A 9,083-nucleotide genomic window follows, 5' to 3' on the forward strand; every position below is an offset into this window, starting at 1 on the left:
GGGAGATGGGGCACGCAGAGATGCACACAAGCCCAAATTCAGTCAAGTCCATGGGGTGAAGCTGGGGATGAATTTGGCCCAGCGTGGCAAGGACGCTGCTGTGTTGTGGTGAAGGGCTGTGCTCAGCTGGAATCCTTCTAACCACCCACTTCAACACTTGTGACGAGTCCCCGGCCAGAGACACCAGAGCGATGCGAACTCTGGAGAGCAGCGCTCTAGTAGATGGGAGCCTGGGAATTCCCGGAGAGCTCTCTTTATTGGCTTAGAGAAGCTGGGCTCTATGACATGGCTCAGAACGGCCATGGCTGAGAGTTAATGGGAATCCCTCAGGGTCACCAAATACAGGAACTACTCACGGTGATAAAATACCTGGTCCCAAAGGCCCTCCACAGACGCTCTCACATGCAAGCAGTGGTCAGATTGGTAATGAGACGCAGACCTCTTCAGAGCATGCCTGACCCCGTTAAGAGACACTCCAGGCTGGGTTCTCTGGAGGAGCGCGTTCGAACTCTGTCGCGCTTAGGTTACGACTACACCACAGCGGTGGTGAGATGGACAGACACGCTAGCTCTGCTCCAGCCAGGCATCGAGGCTGGCTTGTACTCTGGAGGGTAGCCAGAACTGCTGCCCATGTTACACTGCAGTTTGCAGCCTGTTGGCTCAGGCAGAGCTAGCACGTGTCTGTCCATGCTCCCAGGTACTGTGTAGAGATCCCCTACACTCAGTGTTTCTATGATGCTGTTTGCAATTGACATTTCCTCTCAGGGGGAGGACATTTCCTCTGTGGGGGCTGCTCAGAGCCAGGGGAGGAGAAAGGAGCATGATGAAGGGGCAGTTCCTCAAGTGACCTCTAGAGGGAGTCGCTTCCAGCCCCTCCTCAGGGAGGCAGAGGAACAGTGACGATATTGGTGGCACTGGGGTACAGCATGCAGGTGGAATAGCCTACTGGGTTACATCTAGTGCAGGGTTGTTCCCTACAGCACAATGCCTAGTGTGCCATCCAGCCTATGGGCCTCCCACCACTTGCTTTGGGAGATTATTCCGCAGCCTAGCAGAGCTCTCACTCATGGTGAAACATTTCCTGATGTTTGAATTGTCCATCACCCAACGCCATCCCCATACCCCACCTGGACCACTCTAAACAGCCCATCTCCTCCCCTGACCGTCCCAGCCTTGGCATGGGGTTGCCCTTCCCAGAATCTAGAGGTGCCAGCCCTGCTTACACAGGGCCAGCAGCAGCATCCTTTGCTGAAGTTGCTACCAGCCCCGTCCCTGCTGGAAGCTGCAAGAGATCACCTGCTCTCACACGTTATCATCTGGCTGGGATGACTGAAAGCTGGCTGCCTTTGCAAACAGCTGTCAACCCTGCTTTGCCAGTACAAGAGTCCATGCTGCACTGGGTCCTGCCTTCCTAGTCACTAAGAAGTCGCCCCCCCCCCCACCCCTATATTTCTCAGGCGCTCGCTTAGAAAATGCAAACTCCGTCCCTGTAGTCTTTCTGAGATACAGCACAGCTGAGCATTTGGGTGGGGGGGGGTGTTGGTGTCTCTCTCTCTCTTCACCCCTATAAGAGGCTCAGTTCTCCACAACCTTCTAATATCTCAGCCTCACCAGCCAGTGCCCAACACCTCCTTTCAGCTGCAAGAGCTCCAGCCCACACCACAGCTTGCACTGCTCCCACACCACAGCCTCACTAGGCTTCAGAAGTTCAGCTCCATGGAGGGTTGGACTCCACACATATGGCTGGCAGGCAGGCAGCAGCCATGCCCCAGGGCCCAGCGGTGCAGCTCATCAGGAAGGAAGGCAGAGGGAGAGGCATAAAGGGCTGGCGTTAGAGGGGGAGCTAGTGGGGGGAAGTGGGAAACAAATACAAACTTCTCTTCATTTCAAGAGACCCGTTGCTCTGAAGTGGGTGGCTGGAAGGCGGTCCTGCTCCCACACGCTCATTACAGCTTTTTAGAAATAAGAAGCTAACTGGCAGCAGGTGGCAGCACCTATGCCCGCCCAGCGCCAGCACCAGGAGTGGAGCAAAGTGGACAACGGTGAGTGTCTCAGGCTGGAAAGGCGGGAATCTGGTACCAGCAGAGAACTCCCCCTTCCTGGGGAACATGTAACAGCTGGCTGATCCCCACTGTTTCCTGTCCAAACGCAAAACCAACCCCATCTCCACCGAAGGACTCCCCAGATGCACCCTGAAACCCCCGGCGCATGTGCCACTGTCGACCCAGCTACTTGCTACAGCCACGATGCCTTTAAGGCATCTAGAGAGACAACAGAAGTCTGTGGGCGATGCAGATGGTAAAGCACAATTTTGCTGCACAGCACACATGCCACAGCTGACTGTGCAGGCTGCTGGAGCTAGCTCCTTCCCGTACTGGGATGACAGTGCTAATGAACCTATGACAACCTACCACCCCTGAGGATACCTTCCACCAGGGGTGACTCGCTGCAGCACGAGATACTCAGCATCACTGCAGCTCAGTACGAGGGAAGGTGAAACTTGCTCTCCCCAGCTGCCTTTATACGTTATTGAACTCGGTAAAGTTCAAGCACAGTTTGTACGACAGCTGCTATAGAAAACCACATTGTCACCCACCCATTGTCTTCCTTCAGAGACCTGTGGGAATTCGGGCGGCCCAGACCACTGAGAGCCAGCACAATTTTACTACAACCCTGAACCTTATAAAATGAGAAATCAAAGGGAACTGATGAACCATCTATTGAAAATCTTATGGTGCAGCTGCATCTATTCATACCAGCTAATGGAGAGCATCTGAACGCTCAGCACCTCATCCTAATTTTTATGTCCGGCAAAGCTAGCCTGGAACTCCCCCCTTCATGAAGTTGCCTGTTCATCATCAGAAAGTCCACCAAATAGGCCAGAAATCTCAAGAAAGCAGTCTGTCCCATGGCATTCTAGCACTTCTGTTACCCATCCCAGACCAGTGTATAGGACATTGGACTGGGAGAGTCACAGGTTCTGAGTTCTAGTCTCCACTCCGGCGCTGACCTACTGTGTGTGACATGGGGCTAGTCACTGCACCTCTCTGTGCCGTGGTTTCTGCGTGTGGTGAGGAGAATTCTTACTCACCTTTGAAATGTGCTCTGAGAGCTACAGATGAGCAGTGCTATAGAAAAGAGCTAACCCTGTCCCATCCGAAGCGATCATCCCACTTCAACCCAATCTGTTTACAAGTCCCCCGTAAATAGTTCAGTCTGGCTCCTACACTTGCGATGGTGGTACGTCCATACTGGGATTAGTTACAGCAATGAACACGTCTCATTTGTCACAGCAGCTCAAGTGACAGGAAAACATTTTGGTTGTGAATGAGACACAAATAAAGGGGAACAAGGAACTGCCACATGTTGGTGAGTCTGCAAACAAACACTCTTCCCTGCCAGGCAAAACAGAAACACAGTGGAAAGTGAAATACACTGTCTGCTTATCGGAAAAGCTGAAACTCAGGGACTGATTTAGCTTCCTTAATATTTCCCAAGTGATTATTCAAAACACTGAAATGAGCCTCCCTACAGAGCATAGTGTGTAGTCAGTGAAGACAGACAACATTGCAACCTAGCTAGAGCTTTTGGGGCCAGATTCTGCTCTCAGGTATGCAGGTGTAAATCTGGGCTAATGCCAGTGAAGCCAGCATTGGTCTGGATTCATACCAGTGTCCTAGAGAGCAGGATCTGGCCCTAGGAGGCTGGCTTCTGACATATCCTCCTACTCACACAACAAAATTACCCTTCTTTTTAAGAAATGGTGTTGGGAAGGCAGCCACACAACCCTCCTCCCCCCTTTTACGGAAAGATATTTCAACTGCAAAATGACCAAGACACTAAAACAGAACAGGGTCACTTCTCCGAGTGCTTTAACTTTCAGCATGAGCAGCAATAAACATTTGTTTCACCTCACGAGAGAAAAGCCAGAGCAGCTTATTTTTAAAAAATGTAACTGGGTCAGTAGCTGCCTGGAGTGGAATGAATGGACGGCATGAATGAGTACGTCCAAAAGAAACATCGCTCCACGGTCCCCGCTCCTGCTGCACAGGACAAATACATTCTGTTACAGTGTGATTTTATGAACACACAAGCCTCACTGCCTTTCACTAGCGGCTTGGAAGCACAACCCCTTATATCCAGTTACAATTTTGTAGACCCTCCAGGGGCCCAGCTGATGAAGAGCCGCAAATTATAACAGTTCTTTTGACTTCGATAGCATCTTTCATTTAAGGATATCGAAGTGCTTTACAAACATCAATTAGGCCTCAAAACATCCTAGTGAGCTTGGAAAGTACTCTTGCCCTCATTTTAAAGGTAAGGAAACTGAGGACAAGAGTCAAAGGGACTTGCCTGATGGAAGTCACACAGCATTTTAACATCAAAGTAGGGAGTAGAACCCAGGTGTCCTGACTCCCAGATCCATACCACCACTAAACAATGCTCTTCCCCTTACCTGAGCACAGCATTGAACAATCAACAGATCCTTTCTAAAGTTCACTATAAACTTTGCAGCGCACAGGTACACTAAGGAGCATTTACACTGGTCTTTATCATCTATAGTAATAGACTTGCCTGTTAAGCAATACGACATAGGTCTTTGCACTTTCAATTAAATGGAATTTTGGTTGCAATTACCCCTGCTAAGTGGCCTGTTCCGGCTCCGGGATCTGCTTCGCTGTCTCTGAAGTCGCGACCTCCGGAGCAGTCGATAGTAGTAAGACGGTCTCCCAGAACTTTTCCTGCTGTTCACTGACATTTTTGTATTTATTTCACACAGACGCACGCACTCTCACTCACTCCCCCCTCCCGTCAAAGCAGCAACACTTCCAGCGTCTAATTAACAGGAGGCCGGTTCTTTAGAGTAGAAGGGGGGAGAAAAAGAAAAGGAGCTCTTCAAGTTTGACATTTAAAATTAAAAAAACCCCAACCCCAGCACGGAGCACATGTCTGAGCAGAGGCAGAACTCTCAGCAGGCAAGATACACTGTGCTAACAATTCTGGCCCCCAAAAAGATAAGCCTGTTGGAGTTGGAATAGGAAGCCAGAGTTGGCCTGGGCTCTTGAAATATGAAGAAAAGGCTGGAAGAAATCCTGGACTGGATCGTCTTCACTGGACAGCAACATCTGACTGAACCACCCTGGAAAAAGCAGAGCTTCCTGCTAGGGGATGGCTGCACAGCCCAGAGTGCTAATCAAGCTTGTACCTGCCTCTGGCCACTACATCTTTCTGAGGGTGAAGCTTCAGCCAGCAGGATCTGCAACAGAAGGTTCCTAGGGCTTTATGAAAGAGGAGATTGGGGAAGGGTGTAATGAGTTCCTTGCCATGGGACACATGTTAATCATCATGGAGTGAAAGCCCCAGAAAACAAAGTGAAACTCGAGAGGGGATCACTTTAATTAGAACTCGAGCGAGCAGAGCACCGGACTCCCCGGGAGGCCCTTTTCCTTTCAACATTCAAACTAAATTATAGCATGTCACACGAGTTAAAGAAAGAGATCTAGTTACCATTCAGGTTCCGGCAGCACATGGGATTCTGCCTCTGGCTCATATAGCTCAAAAATTACATTTGAATGGGCAGAATTAACACTGTAAACCAAAGCGGGGGGGGGGGGGGGGGGAGGAAAAGGCCAACTGGATGGATTCCCAAGTCTCCAGTTTAAAAAGCTCAGCTAAGAGGTGCGTTATTCAGAACCCCTCATCCTGGCACCCAGAGAAGCCCCTGCAGCTGCAGGCCTGGAAATACTCTGAGAGGAGAGTGGCAGGGAGGATTTAAGGATGGAATCGCTGGAGGCCACGGAATTCCTACACTAGCCCTTTCTTCTATGGAAACCTGCATTTGCACTCCAAGCTCCTGGAAAAGCCAGAAAATCTGACTGCAGGACGGGCTCTGGCTAGTGACATTTGCAGAGGGCCTGCCCGTGCTGTGGCTGGCTTTGCTTAAATTAACCAGTCTCTTGCAGGAGATCAGGGAGCAAAAAGGTAGGGGGACAAAGCCACCTTGGCCAGGAGTTGACCATCTCTGGGAAAGCGTGGAAGCTTGCCCTACCTGTGCCATGCCTGTTCTTGTGATAGGCTGCAGTTGCCACTCTGCAGGGCTCTCGATTCACCACCTTTCGCTAGTACTACATTCCCTTAAAGAAAACAAAAAATCTTTAATTCCACCCCAGATGGTCTCAGCCACCACCACCTGCCCACCTACTTCCAACATTTGCAAAACTTCCCTGATTAGGCTGGGCATTGGAAACATTAGGATTTTACATAGGTTATATCCATCTTATCTAAATACCGAGCAGTGGAGACATATTTTACTTCTCTGTTTAGAAAGGCCCTTCAGTCCAGTCCCTGACAAACAGCACAGCTTAGTCTTTGCTGAAGTCCAGGCCTGGTTTTGAGGCCATACCTAAGGAATTCTACACTAACTTTTAGACTGGTGCTGGAATGAACCAATCAACCTGGCAATGACAAGTTTAGGTCAAGTAGGCAAGATCACAGCTGGACAACAGATGACTCTAATCTCTCCCCCCTCTGCAAGATGCAATAACAAAGCAACATTCCACTGCCTGGCTTCCACCCAGCTGCACCATCGCTGACCAGATTCACACAGCCGATCAGGAGAAAAAGAAAAGGGCCACAGTTACTTTACTTCTACCCATCTCATGTTACCCAGGAATGAAACGGTTTGTTTTTACCCATCTGAATGGCAAACAAACTATTAAAACATTTTCCAGAAGACCTTTGACTCCTCTTGGACAGGTTTGTGTATTCAATTTAAAGGAGAGATAGGTACATATTTAAATTAGCAATGGGGAAATCTCAAACTATTTGGAGGCTCAGTTTGGAGATTCGGTTCAGAGCAGCAGCTGAATGTTCAGGTCTCTAGATGGTGAGCAGGAAGCTTCATAAGAGACCCTCCAGTAGGATAAGTGGGACCTAGGTTTTGGTCAAGCTAAAAATGCCACGAGAACAGCCTCTCTCATATCTCATTTATGCCTCTGGCATCCCCCAAAATCAGAAGGAAATGAACATTTAAAGTGAGAAATTATTTTTAAAAGTTTACCCAAATTCAGATGGTCCAAAAGGGTAAGGTTCAGCAACTTTGTTCTTGTTTAACCAGAACCAGCTGACACATCTTTGATCCACCTGGGATAGAGTGAAGGAGAGATACTTGGTGATCTTGCTAACCTCTATGAACAGGTGGAAGTGATCAGGTGGTGTGTGTTGATGGTTCTGCATCCATTCATGTGCACTTAAGCATCTGTTCTGTATTTATTTTTTTCCTATCTCTTCCCCTCACCCCCCCGTACCTACTGTGATGTTCATGCAGGTGACCATAAAACAGGAAGAGTTAATAAGTGGCTATAAACTATCCTGACAAGAGAAGGGAGTCTCATAATAAGAGCATAAATAGCCTGGGAGTTTTATTAAAGTTTAGCCAGCCTGCCTCTCTGTCTGTCTCACTCACTTCAATAAAGGTTTTGAAGACATTAAGTACAGATGGCTACAGAGCAGCAGGTAACAAAATGAATGACCCAGCTGGGAGGTAACAGACTGGTTTGGACATTTCCAATTATTCCAGAGCTATTTCTTTTTCCCCTTTTGAAAGCCGTGTCCTGACACAAGCGCTCGTTTGTGTGAAGGAATCTAGTGCTTGCAAAAGCAGCCAGATAACAGCCCTGGAAAAAAAAAAATTTTTTTTTAAACTTATCTCCAAAATAGCATAGGCAGTGGGAATGCAAGCTTTCTGCCCAGAGCTCTGCCAAGGTGCCTCAACCAGACCTGAAGGGACCACCTCCAGGAGAGACGAGCTCAAGCTCCTTATGGGGGGGACAACTGGGGCCAAATATGGTGCTGATTTTTGTGATAGGGAGACCTGTCCACTGGGCTGAGATCCAACTCATGGCACGGAGACCACTGAACTGCCACCAAACAGTAGCATCCTGCTATCACATACAACTGTGGGCTGGGTTTACACTGATGAAATTTAGAGCAGAATTTGGCCATCCGTATTTGCCTAGGCCTCAGCAGTGTATGAGATTTGCCATTCAGACCTGTTGTATTTTCTGTACAGCTTTATAAAGTCAAGATTTATTTCACTCCTTTGCAAAAAACTTACAGGATCTGCAGAAATGTTGGGTCGGCACCAAAGTCAGTTCTGTGATGGAAGCAGAGAGGCACAAAGATTGGTTTGTTTGCTCTGAGAGCAAGAGCAGCGTGCAGTTGCCTGAGGGTTCTACCAGTACAGAGAGACTTATGTCCATGGCAGCTGGCAGATACCCATCTCCAGTGGCTGTAGTTTTGTTTTATCATTCGCCTACTCATTTATGCCTGGAAAATAATCACTGTTCTCCAGAATCTATTCTCCCCAGACAGCCTCAGCAGTTAGCCTTCTTGCTTTCCCACAGGGCTTCAGGGGAGAACCATCATCCTTCTCAACTGTCTTTGTTTCTATGGAAAGGCACTCTCCTCCTTCATTCTGCATGCCGTGCCACTGTGCCTCAACCATGATTGGAGGGATCCTTATAGACAAGGATACGAGAGTACTTCAGATTTCATGCCCAGTCAGTTCTTAGACTGCCTATAAAGAGGAAATTAGTACTAATGTGGTGAAGTCTATTTTTTATGTTTACACCTGTCCACCAGGAACTGAACTGAGACCCACAAATAATTTTTCCTTGGATAGTACAGAGTTGCGAGATCGAGATAAGTTTCAGTGATGTTAAAATCCATGTGGAACCAATGATCTAGAGGCCAAGGCTCATTAAAACATAGATACACTGCCTACCTCAGCCTCAGCATCTTGTGCTATTACACTGCGGCAGTAGCATTCATCATGCTTTCATGGACCCCAAAAAAAAAATAATCAGGGGTGAGGGAGGCAATTAGAAGGAGCCCCCTGCCCAGTATCCCTGCCCCTCAGTTCCCCCATCCAGGGCAGGAGGAGGATCCATGCCGCGGTTCTCCACAGCTGCCTGCCCAGCTCTTGCTGTCAGAGCCCTGCATGGATACGTTTGTATCCGCATCCATGCTGCTATCCACAGAAATGGACCACGGATACAAAGCGGATACCCGCGCATTTGCAG

At 48.7% G+C, this 9,083-nt stretch overlaps 1 protein-coding gene across 1 annotated transcript in view; it reads right to left on the minus strand.

The window, feature by feature from the left end:
• Positions 1-4,744, minus strand: part of DAB2IP (DAB2 interacting protein) — a 253,971-nt gene extending 249,227 nt beyond the window's left edge. Inside the window, exon 1 of the mRNA XM_065418579.1 lies at positions 4,639-4,744. The gene's annotated coding sequence lies outside the window, so the exon portion shown is untranslated. The remainder of the gene's footprint in view (positions 1-4,638) is intronic.
• Between the last annotated feature and the right edge of the window lie 4,339 nt (positions 4,745-9,083).

This window comes from Emys orbicularis, chromosome 18, assembly GCF_028017835.1.
Source record: "Emys orbicularis isolate rEmyOrb1 chromosome 18, rEmyOrb1.hap1, whole genome shotgun sequence".
Classification (NCBI taxonomy): Eukaryota; Metazoa; Chordata; order Testudines; family Emydidae; genus Emys; species Emys orbicularis.